Consider the following 18,493-nt stretch of genomic DNA (forward strand, 5'->3'; position numbering starts at 1 on the left):
TTTTTAATGGATTCTAACGCTTGTCGGAAACGTTTGACCTCAAATATTTTCAAAAATTCAAATTTTTTCAGATTGAATTTTACATTTTGGCGACAAAATTTAAATGATTTGTACAATTTTATGAATTCTTACTCTGTTTTTAATCTATTTGAAACAAAAAAAGTTAAAATTATCCATTAAAAGTATGAAAAAACCAAGTTATAAAAAATTGAATTAAAAGAACTTCCTGGGTAGTTAAAATAAAGAACATCATTGGGAGTGCATCTTCTGGAAGTGCTTTTAAAGTTATGCCTTTGGAAGAACTTCCAAATTTTTTTGCTAGGATAGTGTTGTTGCAGATTATTATTATCAAAAGCATCGCAATAGTTTCACTTCATTTGTGAGAATTGTAAGGCTGTACTTTACACTACATTATTGCACCACGTTTTGTTCCAAAAATGGCGCCCAACGTAGCGCATTTTAAACAATTTATACGGTAGATGATGTACCGTTGTGGTTAAAAAATTTTTCTTGACTTTAATTTTTTTTTTTGCGTAACTACGTTCATTAAATTAACTAAAAAATAATCATACAGATTTACTAAATTCATATTTCCCACAAAACAGTTCAGGATTTCTTAAATTTTGTAAATTTCGTATGGCGCAAAAGACATTATTGCAATTTTGAACTGCCATATTTTCCTTCAAACTAAACTGAAAAAAATATTGTCATGAGGTCAAAGATTTCTTAACCTTAAAATATGAATGCGCTTTTGGCTTAGCATAGAAGACGCATTTCTCTGAAGTTTTTTCTTGTCCAAAAGTCGACAAACATCTCAATGAAGTTGTGATTCCACTTAAAAATTGGTATTTCTATAGAAATAAAATTTCAACAAAATTTTTTTTAGAAATAAAATTTCGACAAAAGTTTCTACTGAAATAAATATAATTTTCTACAGACACAAAATTTTGACAAAATTTTCTATAAAAATAAAATGTTGACAAAATTTTCTATAGAAAAAAAAATTTCTATAGAAATAAAATTTTGACAAAATTTTCGATAGAAATAAAATTTTGACAGAATTTTCTAGAGAAATAAAATTTTCACAAAATTTTCTATATATATAAAATTTTCACAAAATTTTCTATAAAAATAAAATTTTGATAAAATTTTTTATATAAATAAAATTTTGAGAAAATTTTCTATGGAAACAAAATTTTGACAAAATTTTCTATAGACATAAAATTTTGACAAAAATTTCTATAGAAATAAAATTTTGACAAAATTTTCTATAGAAATAAAATTTTGACAAAATTTTCTATAGAAATAAAATTTTGACAAAATTTTCTATAGAAATAAAATTTTGACAAAATTTTCTATAGAAATAAAATTTTGACAAAATTTTCTATAGATATAAAATTTTTACAAAAATTTCTATAGAAATTAAATTTTGACAAAATTTTCTATAGAAATAAAATTTTGACAGAATTTTCTATAGAAATAAAATTTTGGCAGAATTTTCTATAAAAATAAAATTTTGACAAAATTTTCTACAGAAATAAAATTTTGACAAAATATTCTATAGAAATACAATTTCGACAAAATTTTCTATAGAAATAAAATTTTAACAAATTTTTCTATAGAAATAAAATTTTGACAAAAATTTCTATAGAAATAGAATTTTGACAAAATTTTCTGTAGAAATAAAATTGTGACAAAATTTTCTATAGAAATAGAATTTTGACAAAATATTTTATAGAAATAAATATTCGATAAAATTTTCTATAGAAATAAAATTGTGACAAAATTGTCTATAGAAATATAATTTTGACAAAATTTTCTATACAAAAAAAATGTTGACAAAATATTCTATAGAAATAAAATTTTAACAAATTATTCTATAGAAATAAAATTTTGACAAAATTTTCTATAGAAATAAAATTTTGTATAGAAATAAAATTTTAACAAAAATGTTTATAGAAATAAAATTTTGACAAAATTTTCTACAGAAATAAATATAATTTTCTACAGAAATAAAATTTTGACAAAATTTTCTACAGAAATAACTATAATTTTCTGTAGAAATAAAATTTTGACAAAATTTTCTATAGAAATAAAATTGTGACAAAATATTCGATAGAAATAAAATTTTGACAGAATTTTCTAGAGAAATAAAATTTTCACAAAATTTTCTATAGATATAAAATTTTCACAAAATTTTCTATAAAAATAAAATTTTGATAAAATTTTTTATATAAATAAAATTTTGAGAAAATTTTCTATGGAAACAAAATTTTGACAAAATTTTCTATAGACATAAAATTTTGACAAAAATTTCTATAGAAATAAAATTTTGACAAAATTTTCTATAGAAATAACATTTTGACAAAATTTTCTATAGAAATAAAATTTTGACAAAATTTTCTATAGAAATAAAATTTTGACAAAATTTTCTATAGAAATAAAATTTTGACAAAATTTTTATTAGGAATAAAATTTTGACAAAATTTTCTAGAGAAATAAAATTTTCACAAAATTTTCTAGAGAAATAAAATTTTCACAAAATTTTCTATAGATATAAAATTTTCACAAAATTTTCTATAGAAATAAAATTTTGACAAAAAATTTCTATAGAAATAAAATTTTGACAAAATATTCTATAGAAATAAAATTTCGATAAAATTTTCTATACAAATAAAATTTTGACAAAAATTTCTATAGAAATTAAATTTTGACAAAATTTTCTATAGAAATAAAATTTAGACAAAATTTTTAATAGAAATAAAATTTTGACAGAATTTTCTATAGAAATAAAATTTTGGCAGAATTTTCTATAAAAATAAAATTTTGACAAAATTTTCTACAGAAATAAAATTTTGACAAAATATTCTATAGAAATACAATTTCGACAAAATTTTCTATAGAAATAAAATTTTAACAAATTTTTCTATAGAAATAAAATTTTGACAAAATTTTCTATAGAAATAGAATTTTGACAAAATTTTCTGTAGAAATAAAATTGTGACAAAATTTTCTATAGAAATAGAATTTTGACAAAATATTCTATAGAAATAAATATTCGATAAAATTTTCTATAGAAATAAAATTTTGACAAAATTGTCTATAGAAATATAATTTTGACAAAATTTTCTATACAAAAAAAATGTTGACAAAATATTCTATAGAAATAAAATTTTGACAAATTATTCTATAGAAATAAAATTTTGTATAGAAATAAAATTTTAACAAAAATTTTTATAGAAATAAAATTTTGACAAAATTTTCTACAGAAATAAATATAATTTTCTACAGAAATAAAATTTTGACAAAATTTTCTACAGAAATAACTATAATTTTCTGTAGAAATAAAATTTTGACAAAATTTTCTATAGAAATAAAATTTTGACAAAATATTCGATAGAAATAAAATTTCGATAAAACTTTCTATACAAATAAAATTTTGACAAAATTTTCTATAGAAATAAAATTTTGACAAAATTTTCTATAGAAAGAAAATTTTGACAACATTTTCTATAGAAATAAAATTTTGACAAAATTTTCTATAGAAATAAAATTTTGACAAAATTTTCTATAGAAATAAAATTTAGATAAAATTTTTAATAGAAATATAATTTTGACAAAATTTTCTATACACGCACAGAAAAAACATGTTTGGACATGGTTGCCGCATCCATTTAATGCTTATTTAGAGTATGTAATTGTCGCGAAAACCATGTATTTTGTCTTTGTAAAAATAATTTTCGAGCGGAGCAAAATATATGTTGGCAATAAGCATTTAAATGGTTCTCAAATGCCGCAAACATGTTCTATTATTTAAATGATAGAATTTGAGACCATTATATGGTCAGGAAAATCATGTATCTGACCATTCAATTTTTTGACTTTTTTGCAGAGAAAAAAATATTTTTATAGTTTGCGTATAGACATGTCTACAACCATTACATGGCCATAAAGACCATGTACATTGTTTTCGTGACCATTTAATTTTTTAATTTTTTTGCAGCGACAATCAGTCGTGTGTTGATTGTTTCTTGGAATGGACGGAGAATACGGAATTATTGTGTTTTGTGTTAATTTATTTATTCAGAAATGGCACGTGGTTTTATGTGAATACAAAAAAGGAAAGTGTAATTGAAAAAAATATACCTGGTTTTTGTTCTGCATTTTCATATATGGTATAATTTATTTTTATTTGCAGTTACATGATGTCTGCGTTTGTACATTTGATGGGCACGAAGTAAATATGGAATGATTACTTATTGTTGAAATTGAACCAAACCAGAGTGTGTAAAAATATGTGAAGTTTGCTTGCACGACATTATAAATACAAATAAACAATGAATTAGTTTATAAATAAATAAAAACAAATAAATAAAGTTGATTTTGTGTTTTCTTTTCTCAAGTGGCGTCCTTTTTTCGACGACGAAAAAAGTTTTTTCATAAAAATCAAAACATTTTAGGTTGTGACCATGTTCTTTTAACTAGAAGAAAAACATTTTTGACGAATAACATAACATTTTAGATCGTGACCATTGTCTTTTAATGGAAACAAAATTCTTTTTATCAATATAATAACATTTTAGATGAGGACAATTGTATTTTTCTTAGAACCATGTTCACTGAGCCAACATGGTTGCAGGTTAAAATGTTACATGGTCGCCGCAAAAATAGCTGCTATCATATTATTTTGCTCTTCGAATATGATTGTGGCAATCATGTTTCTTCTCTGCGTGTAGAAATAAAAATTTGATAAAATCTTCTATAGAAATAAAATTTTGACAAAATTTTCTATAGAAATAAAATTTTGACAAAATTTTCGATAGAAATAAAATGTTGACAAAATTTTCTATAGAAATAAACTTTTGACAAAATTTTCTATAGAAATAAAATTTTGACAAAATTTTCTATAGAAATAGAATTTTGACAAAATGAAAATTATGCCACGTATTTGTAGACAAGAAATCTTTGTGATCACGACAATATTGTTTTCATTTTATTCCAACTAATTTCCAAATATAAACAACTTCAAAAACAACCATCCTAAATATTACGTATTGTCTTTTTTTTCTAAAAAAAATAATCTAAAATTGTGATAGAAGACAAATAATCAGTAGATATTTAGCTATTTATAGATTTTCATTTATTATAAACTTCAAAGATATATAACCACAATTTTGCAAATTCTTGTATAATAAATCCAATCAAGACTATTTTTTCAGATTTAACCACGTGAGAACTTGAAATGATACAAAAGATAAGATATCAAAAAAAAAATAGTAGCCGTCACACTGACATATCTTGAACATATATTTGACAATTATATTTCATGCTGACATATCTCGTCATAGTGACATATCTCGAACCTATAAGATTTGACAATGATATTTCAAATTTGCACTTTGTAAATTTCTTTGCTACAGAAAATAAAAATCTGACTTAAATTTTATCAGTCATCCTCGTACTTTATTGTCTAATGACATTGTATATCTCCAAATGCATTCATAATGCAAATTTGTGATTCTTCCATCTCTAGGGTATTGTTGTATAACACTTTTTTTTTACTTTGTTAATGAGAATTTATAACAGTCTCCTTAGGCTCCTTATTTATACAATTGTTTTGATGTTGGTTGAGTTTTTTTTTTTGTTCTCCCCACTTAACTACTGCCCTTAGTGATTATGGGGTCTTATGACATATCACCACCACCCCTACATATATGGTAGTCAAGAGAGTTTTACAAATATTTACCATTGAAATTAGATAAATATTTTTCAATTGTTCGTTTGAGTTTTTTCTATTTTGTAAGGTCTTAGATTGGAGTGCATATACTACGGTTGCTATATAGCATGCAATGCAATTAAGATTGAAGTGGCGCGGGTGTTTTTTTGGTTTTGCGAGACTTTCTTGATAAGAAGCCATTGGAGTTTTTTCTCTAGATGATTTGTAAATGAAAATGTTAAAAATGATTTATTAGTACATATACCCATAATAAGACTGGGTGTTAGACCTAAGCCCTTGAATTATTTACTGGTTCCAGAAATATATTGTAAAATATGGAAGTTTTCTTGGGGGTTTTCATACTTATTGGCCTTACAAGCACGACTGTCATAGTTCCTAGAATTCTAGCAAAATGGTAGATTTTTTTCTATTTGGTAAAATTCTTGATGTTTTTGTAAATTTTGCATAATATTCCTCCCCAACTAAGAGGTACTTCACAAATTGCCTCTAGAAAAAAATTATAGAAATAAAATTTTGCCAAAATTTTCTATAGAAATAAAATTTTGTCTAAATTTTCTATAGAAATAAAATTTTGACAAAAAATTATATAGAAATAAAATTTTGACAAAATTTGCTATAGAAATGAAATTTTGGCAAAATTTTCTATAGAAATGAAATTTTGACAAAATTTTCTATAGAAATAAAATTTTGACAAAATTTTCTATAGAAATAAAATTTTGACAAAATTTTCTATAGAAATAAAATTTTGACAAAATTTTCTATAGAAATAAAATTTTGACAAAATTTTCTATAGAAATAAAATTTTGACAAAATTTTCTATAGAAATAAAATTTTGACAAAATTTTCTATAGAAATAAAATTTTGACAAAATTTTCTATAGAAATAAAATTTTGCCAAAATTTTCTATAGAAATAAAATTTTGACAAAATTTTCTATAGAAATAAAATTTTGACAAATTTTTCTATAAAATAAAATTTTTTCTATGAAATAAAATTAAAAAAAAAATCTGTAGAAATGAAATTTTGACAAAATTTTCAAAAAAAGAAAATTTTTTATAGAAATAAAACTTTGGCAAAACTTTCTATAGAAATAAAATTTTGACGAAATTTTTTATAAAAATTTTTGACAAAATTTTCTATAGAAATTCAATTTTGAAAAAATTTTCTCTAGAAATAAAAGAATTAAAATTGTGACAATATTTTCTATAGAAATAAAACTTTTCTATAAAATCAATTTTAATTGTTGTGTTGGGCCATACTATCAAAGTCTCTATTTCTCTGCCTTTTGTAGAAGTAGTAACTTTCTCTTGTTGGTGCAAACTGAAAATAATTTAAAACTTCGCCACATTTGCAGCATATGCTGAATTTTACGGTATAAATTTTTCTTGCTTAGTTCTCTTGCTTTTGTGTCGTTAACATTGAAAATTTAATCAGATGGCAAAAAAATGGGGCATTAGAGGGTTAACATTGTCATTCAGTTTGTAACACATCGAAATATTGGTCTAAGACCACACAAAGTATATATATTCTGGGTTGTGATGAAATTCTGAGTCGATCTCGCTCGATCTCGATCACGATAACTTCCGAACGAAACACGATATCGACTTGAAACTTGGCATAAGTAGTTATTATTGATGTAAACATGTTATTTCTACAGAAAATTTTGTCAAAATTTTATTTCTTTAAAAATATTTTTGAGTGTTGTTGACCTCAGAATAAACATAAAATTTTATTTCTACAGAAAATGTTGTCACAATTTCATTTCTATAGAAAATTTTGTCAAAATTTTATTTCTATAAAAAATTTTCTCAAACTTTTATTTCTATAGAAAATTTTATTTCTATAAAGAATTTTGTCAAAATTTTATTTCTATAGAAAATTTTGTCAAAATTTTATTTCTTTAAAAATATTTTTGCGTGTTGTTGACCTGTGTACGGTGACTTGCAGAACGAACAGCATCACACGAACTCACATACAAAATCCCAGAAGATGGTTAGTGGAACTAACCGAAATATTGGAAATAAATATTAAAACAAATCAATAATCGATTGTTTCTATCTGTGACCTCAAGCCGAACAAAATTAATAATCAGAAAAAAATTTTATTTCTATAGAAAAGTTTGTCAAAATTTTATTGCTATAGAAAATGTTGTCCAAATTTTATTTCTATAGAAAATTTTGTCAAAATTTTATTTCTATAGAAAATTTTGTCAAAATTTTATTTTTATTTTATTTCTATAGAAAATTTTGTCAAAATTTTATTTCTATAGAAAATTTTGTCAACATTTTATTTCTATAGAAAATTTGGAAAAAATTTTATTTCTATAGAAAATTTTGTGAAAATTTTATTTCTATAGAAAAATTTGTCAGAATTTTATTTGTATAAAAAATTTTGTCAAAATTTTATTGCTATAGAAAATTTTGTCAAAATTTTATTTCTATAGAAAATTTTGTCAAAATTTTATTTCTATAGAAAATTTTGTCAAAATTTTATTTCTATAGCAAATTTTGTCAAAATTTTATTTCTATAGAAAATTTTGTCAAACATTTTTAAATTTTGTCAAAATTTTATTTCTATAGAAAATTTTGTCAAAATTTTATTGTTATAGAAAATTTGGTCAAAATTTTATTTCTATAGAAAATTTTGTCAAAATTTTATTGCTATAGAAAATTTTGTCAAAATTTTATTTCTATAGAAAATTTGGAAAAAATTTTATTTCTATAAAAAATTTGGAAAAATTTTTATTTCTATAGAAAATTTTCTCAAAATTCTATTTTTATAGAAAATTTTCTCAAAATTTTATTTCTATAGAAAATTTTCTCAAAATTTTATTTCTATAGAAAATTTTCTCAAAATTTTATTTCTATAGAAAATTTTCTCAAAATTTTATTTCTAATTATACAATTATTTTTCGATCTTTATAGACAGATATAGATTAAGGAACATGGTTAATAGAGCCATTGAAAAGAAAACGCCAGATACAAATCTATACACGCCTGGACTGTACATGTTTCGGTTCGGGCGAATGAACCTTTCCACAGCCTTTAGTATAGATCTGGCTGGGTGAGATATAAGATATATATAGAGATATATTTCATTGCTATAGAAAATTTTGTCAAAATATTATTGCTATAGAAAATGTTGTCCAAATTTTATTTCTATAGAAAATTTTGTCCAAATTTTATTTCTATAGAAAATTTGGAAAAAAATTTATTTCTATAAAAAATTTGGAAAATTTTTTATTTCTATAGAAAATTTTCTCAAAATTTTATTTTTATAGAAAATTTTCTCAAAATTTTATTTCTATAGAAAATTTTCTCAAACTTTTATTTCTATAGAAAATTTTCTCAAAATTTTATTTCTAATTATACAATTATTTTTCGAGCTTTATGGATAGATATAGGTTAAGGAACATGGTTAATAGAGCCATTGAAAAGAAAACGCCAGATACAAATCTATACACGCCTGGACTGTACATGTTTCGGTTCGGGCGAATGAACCTTTCCACAGCCTTTAGTATAGATCTGGCTGGGTGAGATATAAGATATATATAGAGATATATTTCATTGCTATAGAAAATTTTGTCAAAATATTATTGCTATAGAAAATGTTGTCCAAATTTTATTTCTATAGAAAATTTTGTCCAAATTTTATTTCTATAGAAAATTTGGAAAAAAATTTATTTCTATAAAAAATTTGGAAAATTTTTTATTTCTATAGAAAATTTTCTCAAAATTTTATTTTTATAGAAAATTTTCTCAAAATTTTATTTCTATAGAAAATTTTCTCAAACTTTTATTTCTATAGAAAATTTTCTCAAAATTTTATTTCTAATTATACAATTATTTTTCGAGCTTTATGGATAGATATAGGTTAAGGAACATGGTTAATAGAGCCATTGAAAAGAAAACGCCAGATACAAATCTATACACGCCTGGACTGTACATGTTTCGGTTCGGGCGAATGAACCTTTCCACAGCCTTTAGTATAGATCTGGGGGGTTACTATGTAACTCGATTCGAAAGTTTAATATTACGAAAACGGATTTTTCCTACCAACTAACTAGAATTCACAAATACATTTGCTACTTTCGAGTTGCCACATCCGTTATCGGATATTCATACTCTACTTTCGTATGTGCATCACCATGTACTTCGAATTTAGATGTCAAAGTCGCTCGAAAGTAAACATTTTTACTCGTTTGATATTATGTTAACGGAAAAAATTAAAATATTAAATTATTGGCACCAAACGCATAAAAATGTAAGTATTTGTTAAATTTATATATATCAGTAGATTAATATTTATAAAAATGTTTTTTAATAGGGAGGACCAGAAAAATTATTTTCGTTCACGGCGCTAGAAGAGGTGTCATAGAGTTGCTGGATATGCAGAAGGCGGTGGACGGTATGAGTGGAGTCCGAAAATTTGGGATTAATAATAGTACCCCCCCAACCAGCGATGACACTAGTACGGCCACAAGCAGTAAGGACACCGAGGAAGTCGTCGCAAATGTGCTCAACTCCATCATAAATAATCCGAGTGAGACGGATGCTTTAGTGTCTGCACCGCTGTCCCCACCGCGTTGTTCATCATCTCGTACAGCCAACACAACACAATTTTCTTTGAATCGTGCTCCTCCAAAAAAAACAGGCATTGCTTGAAAAGCAGGTGAATGGACAAATGGACTACCACAAGCACTCCATATTACTTCTGGAACAGTATATAGTAATTTAAAGTCTTTAGTTAAATACAAAAAAAAGGCAAGTGGACGTAGAAGAAAAAAATTATAAACTCAAAAAAAGAAAATTCGAGCACGAAATGAAATTGAGTGTGGAAAACCAAAAACTAACATTAGCAAAGCTCGAATTAAAGAGAGATATGCTAGAAATTGAAAGACACCGCTATCAATAACATATATAATCTACCGTTGTCTAGTATTTAAGTTTTTTACTACTTTTTAAATCTGTGAATTACTAAATAAATGAATTACTATGTTATAGATTGTTTTTTATTTGATTTCTTAGAGATTGGGCTATGGTTAAGAACTGATTTCTGTCTTCAGAAGCTGGAACAGCTGTTGAGGTCGGTTCCATTTGTTCCACATTAATCGGTATTTCTGGTGGTAGTTCGACATTATGTTCTAAACAAATATTGTGTAATGCATACATTCAATATACATACATACATACATTCAATATTTTTGTGACCATTTTCGGTGCATAATGCAATTCTCGAGCTGCAAGCAAACATCGAAATCTTCCCTTCAGAACACCAAACGCACGTTCAATAATTGATCTTGCCTTACAAAACTGTTTGTTAAATCTGCTCTCCGCAGAATTATCATTAGCGGTCCTGTACGAAGTGAGGATCCATGGCTCTAATGGGTATCCAGAGTCTCCTAGAATAAAATGCATCTTAAATAAATGATAAATAACATTAAAATAATCAAATTGTATTATCCACGGCGATTTGTCTCCATTATTAAATGCATCCTTCAAAAACTGACGTTCGTCCGACAGGCTCCAAACGTGAGAGTCTCTCCAACACTTAGTTAAAAGCTTCTTTGTTAAGCCGGAAATTTCGCACAAACCTATAAATATAAGTATAAACTCACGAACAACATACATAACACGTTGGTACTTACATTGCATCCGTTAATTGCATAAAATCTACACCATCGCGTAAGATTCTGCGTTCCATTCGCTCATCTTCATTTTCCATCCAAAGGGCAACCGAATCCATTTTTGTAACGCACAAATATTATTTACTTTTTATTTTAATTGTTTTGACGTTTCATGTAATAGATGTAGCCAACTCTGAATAAAACATTCGAAAGTACTGCCAAAAATGTTAAGAATTAGTGACAGCACTTTTCACTCGATTCAAAACTCTTACATGGTAAGACTATAAATTCGGATCGAATACAACTTTCGAGCTGTTCAAACTTTCGAATCGAGTTACATAGTAACCGCCCTGGCTGGGAGAGATATAAGATATATATAGAGATATACTAAAGGCTGTGGAAAGGTTCATTCGCCCGAACCGAAACATGTACAGTCCAGGCGTGCATAGATTTGTATCTGGCGTTTTCTTTTCAATGGCTCTATTAACCACGTTCCTTAATCTATATCTGTCCATAAAGCTCGAAAAATAATTGTATAATTAGATATAATGCATTTGGACGTCAATTGCCTGTTTCGGTATCAGGCTAACATGAAATATAATAAAATTTTATTTCTATAGAAAATTTTGTCAAAATTTTATTTCTATAGAAAATTTTGTCAAAATTTTATTTCTATAGAACATTTGCTCAAAATTTTATTTCTATAGAACATTTGCTCAAATTTTTATTTCTATACAAAATTTTCTCAAAATTTTATTTCTATAGAAAATTTTGTCAAACTGAATTATATACGTATTTAATCGGCCTTTTTTGTTATATATATATCCCGTATGGACTAACTAAAGAAACTTTGCCTTTGGATTTAAGTAAAAAATTGTGAGGTCTCTGATTACCAACATTATAAAAATAATAAAAACCGGAGGTGACATTTTTTTGCACATATAACATATTTTTGTGCAGAGCTATCTCTGCGAGCTCTCTTTAAAGGAACTTTCGTAGGTTAAGTTTTTGCATTTAATAAAGCATTAAGATTTGTATTTGTTCCAATTTCACTTACTCTGTAAAATAAATAAGACAATCTACTGCAAAATTCTTATTTGTAGCAAATTAAATGGAGCATACCTGGAATTAATAAGAGAAATAAATTAGTAATTGTATTAATTCATTAACAAACAAAAACCTATAAAAGTTAGCAAAAAGTAAAGGTGCCGGGAAGCGGTCTGCTGTTTCCCAGTATGAAATACGCAAACCTCAAATTTAAAAGAGAATTCCATTTTAAACCATATAAGCATTTTTTTTTATTATTATTTTTGAAAACATATGTATGCTTTTTCCACTAGTAACTGTTTGTTTTTTAATTATTTTCAAAAAACTGGAAAAAAAAACTTTTCTCCATGTCCATGTCATTTTAATTCACCTCAAAATCTTAACCCACAAAAAGTCTCTTTTATACGGTTCTGGGATGATTGTGCTCTACTTATTCTAAATACATTATCATAATTGACACAAATAATTATGAATTTATAATTTGCAAATGAAATTCTTGGCATGACAGTCAGGTTTTTGGGGTAAACAAAAATGTCACTGTATGTTGTTTTTTTTTGTTTCTTATTTTTATTTTTGGAATGTCTCATTTTTATCGCTATTTGTCAATTGCGTTGCTACTTTGTAAATATTTGTTGAAGATGACAACCAAAAGCAAATAGAAAACAGAAAAATATTAGAGAAAATAAAAAACAAATTACCATAAATTTTGGCTGCCGTCAAGGGGAAAACAACAAAGATTAGATAAGATTCCAAAGAGAATCTTAAATGAATAGATTTATGCAGTATACTTCATGGACTAGAAATATAATCTTTATTTCCAAGTTCCATATATTCCATAGTTACACTTATTCTACCTTCTAATTATAGAATTTATGGTATTTATTTAAGAGTTGCGAGTGAAGGTGTACAATTGTTATGTATTTGTGGAGCCCCACAAATCCAAATTGAAGACATTGAAGTGTAGTTATCTAATTGTTGATTGTGAAATTATAAAGGTTTATATTATAATACCCCATAAACATAGAAGTTAAAGTAAATTTTAAATCATTTTCATAATATGACCAACTAAAAGAATGTTTCTGATAAATAAAGTTTCTTTACTTTGGCTCGTGGGCGCCCAAAGCTATGCTATATAAATATAACTGATTAATTATATGCATTTATTGTGCGCTAATCAAATATCAAATATCAAATCACATTCGTAGAATTAAAGCGAAATCAATGCAGGGGACGCTCAAAAAGATTAATTCCGCCCTATGGCAAATCCATGTAAAATTCGACGCTACGAGTCCATTTCTGAACCAGAAGTACATTTTTAGTGCTTTCTTGGCAACACCTTTTTTGCTGGGTATTCTTCGATTTACTTAAAATTCTTCAATATGATGTGTGCTTTAACTATTAATTCTATAAAAATCTTTATTGAGCTAGTGCAGAGAAAAATTGTCTGGAAAGAATTTGTTTACATTGATTTAAAATTCCCTAAATTTTCGACGAGAATAACGAGAGAGGATCGGAATACGAATGTGTTTCCATAGTGTTAGGTTAGGTTATGTGGCAGCCCGATGTATCAGGCTCACTTAGACTATTCAGTCCATTGTGATACCACAGTGGTGAACTTCTCTCTTATCACTGAGTGCTGCCCGATTCCATGTTAAGCTCAATGACAAGGGACATTTTTATAGCCGAGTCCGAACGGCGTTCCACATTCCAGTGAAACCACTTAGAGAAGCTTTCAAACCCTCAGAAATGTCACCAGCATTACTGAGGTGGGATAATCCACCGCTGAAAAATTTCTTGGTGTTCGGTCGTAGCAGGAATCGAACCCACGAACTTGTGTATGCTAGGCGGGCATGCTAACCATTGCACCACGGTGGCTCCCATAGTGTGGATTGTTTAAAATTTATTTGCTGTAATATTTCGTTTAAACTAACAAAAATATATAGTATGCGAGTATTATTTATCTTAACTGAAAATAAAGCATTTAATTTAATAAAGCATTTGCCAATAAACAAAAAATATATATTAACCTAATGAGAGGTTATAGGGGCTATGGCCCTTGGGAAGATTTGCTTTACCAATGTGTTGTTGTTGTTGTTGTTGTAACAGTTTATTGTGATCTCATCCATTTCATGTTATACGCTTGGTACATCAGCTTGTTGGCAGATCAAGGAACTCTGCGACTAAGGTGGGGTGTGTCCAGAGTGATCTGGTGGTAAGTCGGGTTGGTTTGGCTGGGCAAGAGAAAAGATGACGCGTGTCGTGTGGCCCTTGGTTGCAAATTGGACAAACGTCAGCTACGCTGCTATCAATCACCGATAAGTAGGAATTGAGGCGGCTGCACTTGCCTGATCTTAATTGGGCCAAAACTACCCTAGTCTGCCGTGGGAGGTCTCTTTCCTCCGGTGTTATGGGCGGTGGTCGGACTCCAAGAACAGGATTAACCTTGTAGCTTCTCACCGCTTCAGCTACAGTATCCTCATGAATCCTGTTCAAACCTGCCTGGTACGCTGCTTGATCTAGAGGCTCTCTTTTATAGCGCTGGATCTCGCGCTCTAGATTATGTATATCAACCCTTACGTTCCTGGGTGGTGGTTGTGTATCCATAAGATGGTGGTTTGGATGATTACTGCGATAACAACCCAGGAGATACTGCTTTGACAACATGTAGTTGTGTCTTCGCACAGGGATGATCTTTGTCTCCACATAAAGGTGATCCAGGGGTGTGCTGCGGAGACACCCAGTCGCAGTTCTAAGAGCAGCGTTCTGGCAGGTTTGTATGTTATTCCACTGCGTATCACTGGTCTGCGGTGTCCACACTGGCGCTGCATAGTTTACCACTGACCGGCCAATTGCCTTATAAGTAGTTAGCAAGGTCTCTTTGTCCGCACCCCAAGTACTGCCGGCAAGTGACTTGAGGACCTTGTTTCTACCGCGGAGCTTATTACAAATTGCAGTGGCATGGGCAGATGACCTAAAAAGGCTGTCGAATGTGACCCCAAGAATCTTGGGGTAATTTGTGGTCGGAATTATTACTCCATCGACTCTGATATTCAACTGCCTGCGCACTTCTGCCGTCCATGTAGTAAATAGTGTGGCTGAGGATTTGGTGGGGGATATCCTCAAGTTTCTCGCAGTGAAATAACTGGTAAGATTAGCTATGTAGACGTTCAACCGATCGCAAATGTCATCAACATTGGGCCCAGATGCCAAGATTGTACAGTCATCCGCATATGATACAATCTCGACGCCGTCAGGAGGGGGTGGAATCGAGGACATGTAGAGGTTAAACAGTGCCGGAGATATCAACCCACCTTGGGGAACTCCCTGTTTAACTCTACGCGGTCTTGACTTTCTGTCCCTGAATTCCACGTACGACTGGCGTCCACACATATAATTCAGCACCCAACGCTTCGCTCCTGCCGGTAGGGACGTATTCTCGATGTCCTCAAATAATGTGGCATGGTTGACCGTATCGAATGCTTTCGATAGGTCAAGCGCCACGAGGACCGTCCTATGACACGGCCTGGGCTGGTTAAGTCCCTTATTAATATGTGTCGAAATGGCATGTAAGGCTGTTGTCGTACTATGTACCTTACGGAATCCATGTTGATGGTGGGCAGCTGGAAAATTCTCCACAAGGCTGGGGAGGAGTAATGCCTCAAGTGTCTTGGCTACTGGCGAAAGAAGGGATATCGGTCTGTACGATTCACCTTTGCTCGAATCTTTGCCCGGTTTCAGTAGTGGAATCACCCTTCCCATTTTCCAGACATCGGGTATAATGTGTGATTCCAAAGACAAATTGAGGAGTCTGGTCTGGTACTCAACTCCCAGTATTCCCAGATGCTTCAGCATTAGCATTGAAATTCCGTCAGGGCCCAGCGCCTTAGATGGTTTCGCGCTGTTGATGACATTGGTAACTTCGGCTGCAGTAAATTGTGGAGTGTCATCGGCTCGGAGACCACGTACACGACGGGTGGCTCTCCTTTTCGCTCTATCACTCTCGGGATGCTCGACAAACTGTCGGTTGAAGTATTTGGCGCACCTCTTCGGATCAGTCATAGTCACGTCGCCAAATGTGACTGAAATCCCATCATCCCTTGTGGAGGGGTTCGAGAGGGCTCTAACTGTTGACCACAATTTACCAGTTCCTGTTCCTAAGTTACATTGCTTCAGGTGCTCTAACCAAGTGTTCCGCTTGTGCTCGTCGACTATCTTACTAATCTCTAGATTTAGTTCTTTGATTCTAGGATCAGCAGGGTTAGCACGACGGCGTTCATCACGCTCGTCTGCGAGTCCCGCCGCTTCGGCTGGGAAGTTGGGCCTCACTTGGGCAATTCGACCAGCGGGTATGAAGCGAGCGGCTGCTGCGGGCAACATGAACATGTGAGGGGGACGGGAGCTCACTGAAGCGGCGATCGGTGTATTCTCTGAAGCCTTCCCAGTTGGCTTTCCTTTGATTAATAAACGTCCGGCGTTCAGAGGTTATGAAATCGGAGGGTCGGTTGATGGTGAGAATTATGGGGAGGTGGTCCGAACCCAATGAAATGACGGGTTGCCAGGAGACGTCATTTATCAGACAAGGCGATGCTAACGATAAATCTGGCGAACTGCTGCAGTCACCCATAATTCTCGTGGGGGCCTCTTCGTTCACCGTGCAAAATGTGGAGTCGTCTATCTGCTCTGCCAAAGCTATGCCCCTCTGGTCATTACCCAGGAGAGAATGCCAAAGTTCATGGTGGGCATTAAAATCTCCTAGAACCAATCGGTTATGCCCGCTCAACAACCACTCAATGTTTGGGCTATAACCTGGAGCACAGCTACCAACCGGCGGTATGTACACATTGTATAGCTCTATCTCGGCAGCCCCACACTTAACTGCTACCCCCATACATTCCATGTACGGGTCATTAGTGTCTAGCACAAGCGTGATAGGTCTATACTGCACGGAACGGTGTAATATGAAAGCCAGGCCACCACCTCCATTTCTTGTGCGATCCTTCCGTAGGACATTGTACAAATCACAATGTCGTGGGGGCCTCTTCGTCATTGGGATTCAGCTTTGTTTCCTGGATCGCCGCGACCCTTATCCTTTTCCGATTCATAAAGTCTACGATCTCACTAATCTTACCAAGGAGCCCGTTGCAATTAAATTGCAAAAATGATGCACTCTCCGGAACTGGTACAACAATATTCGGTGTAAGATGCTGCGGCGGAGAATATTGTTGTGCGGGAGAAGTCGGTGGGGTCACATAATCAGATGACCCACTGCTGCTGTCATTGGCACAGCATCCTGCCACGAAGTCAGTTTGACTATACTCCCGCAGCGATGTTAGGCCGGAGCAGTTCCGGAAGTGCACCCATTCCATGCACCGGTTACACCTCACCGAAACCGAGCGATGGTGAATTCGATTTCGGCAGACGGCACAGTACCATGGTCCGGGGTTTTCCTCTATCCCGGCTCGGACCAAAAGCAGGCAGAGAAGGCTTCCCGGGATGCACCTTCTCCAACACGAAAAAACGGACGAGACAACACGTACACTGAGGTGGCAGCCGCTGGCCGATGGCTGGTATCCATCGGGTCAATCCGGTGCGTAGAACCCGCCGCCGTGGGATTGGCTTTACCAATGTGAGTTTGCTCTCTTTAAAGCCTTTTGAATATCATGGTCAAAAGAGGAAATAACAACAACAAGTATATACGGCCATAAGTTCGGCCAGACCGAATCTTATGTACCTCCTCCATGTATTGTGTAGAAACTTCTACTAAAGATTGTCATCCACAATCGAATTACTTGAGTTGTGGTAATACTTGCCGACAACTTTGTCATCTTAAAACTTCTTAACATCGTCCTCTAAATTGTAAGTTAGTCCATATGTGGTATATATTAGACAAAAACAAAACAGATTAAATACGTATATAATTCAGTTCTTGACCCAGTATATGGTATATAGGGAAGTGTATAAGTATAATTACCAACGGATATGAAGTTTTGAGTTGTAATTAGAGAGCCGAATTGAAATTGAAATGGGGGTCGCTTTATAATGGGGCTATATACAATTACGAACCGATATGGACCAATTTTTGTG

General features: G+C 30.7%; 1 protein-coding gene and 1 pseudogene across 1 annotated transcript in view; one reads left to right on the forward strand and one right to left on the reverse strand.

Moving 5' to 3' along the window:
* The window catches only part of LOC142226746 (uncharacterized), a 127,124-nt gene that overhangs the window by 24,045 nt on the left and 84,586 nt on the right, over positions 1-18,493 (reverse strand). The gene's annotated exons all lie outside the window — the stretch shown is intronic.
* LOC142225173 (uncharacterized) lies at positions 9,946-10,995 on the forward strand (annotated as a pseudogene).

Source organism: Haematobia irritans, chromosome 2 (assembly GCF_050003625.1).
Source record: "Haematobia irritans isolate KBUSLIRL chromosome 2, ASM5000362v1, whole genome shotgun sequence".
In the NCBI taxonomy this organism is placed as follows: Eukaryota; Metazoa; Arthropoda; class Insecta; order Diptera; family Muscidae; genus Haematobia; species Haematobia irritans.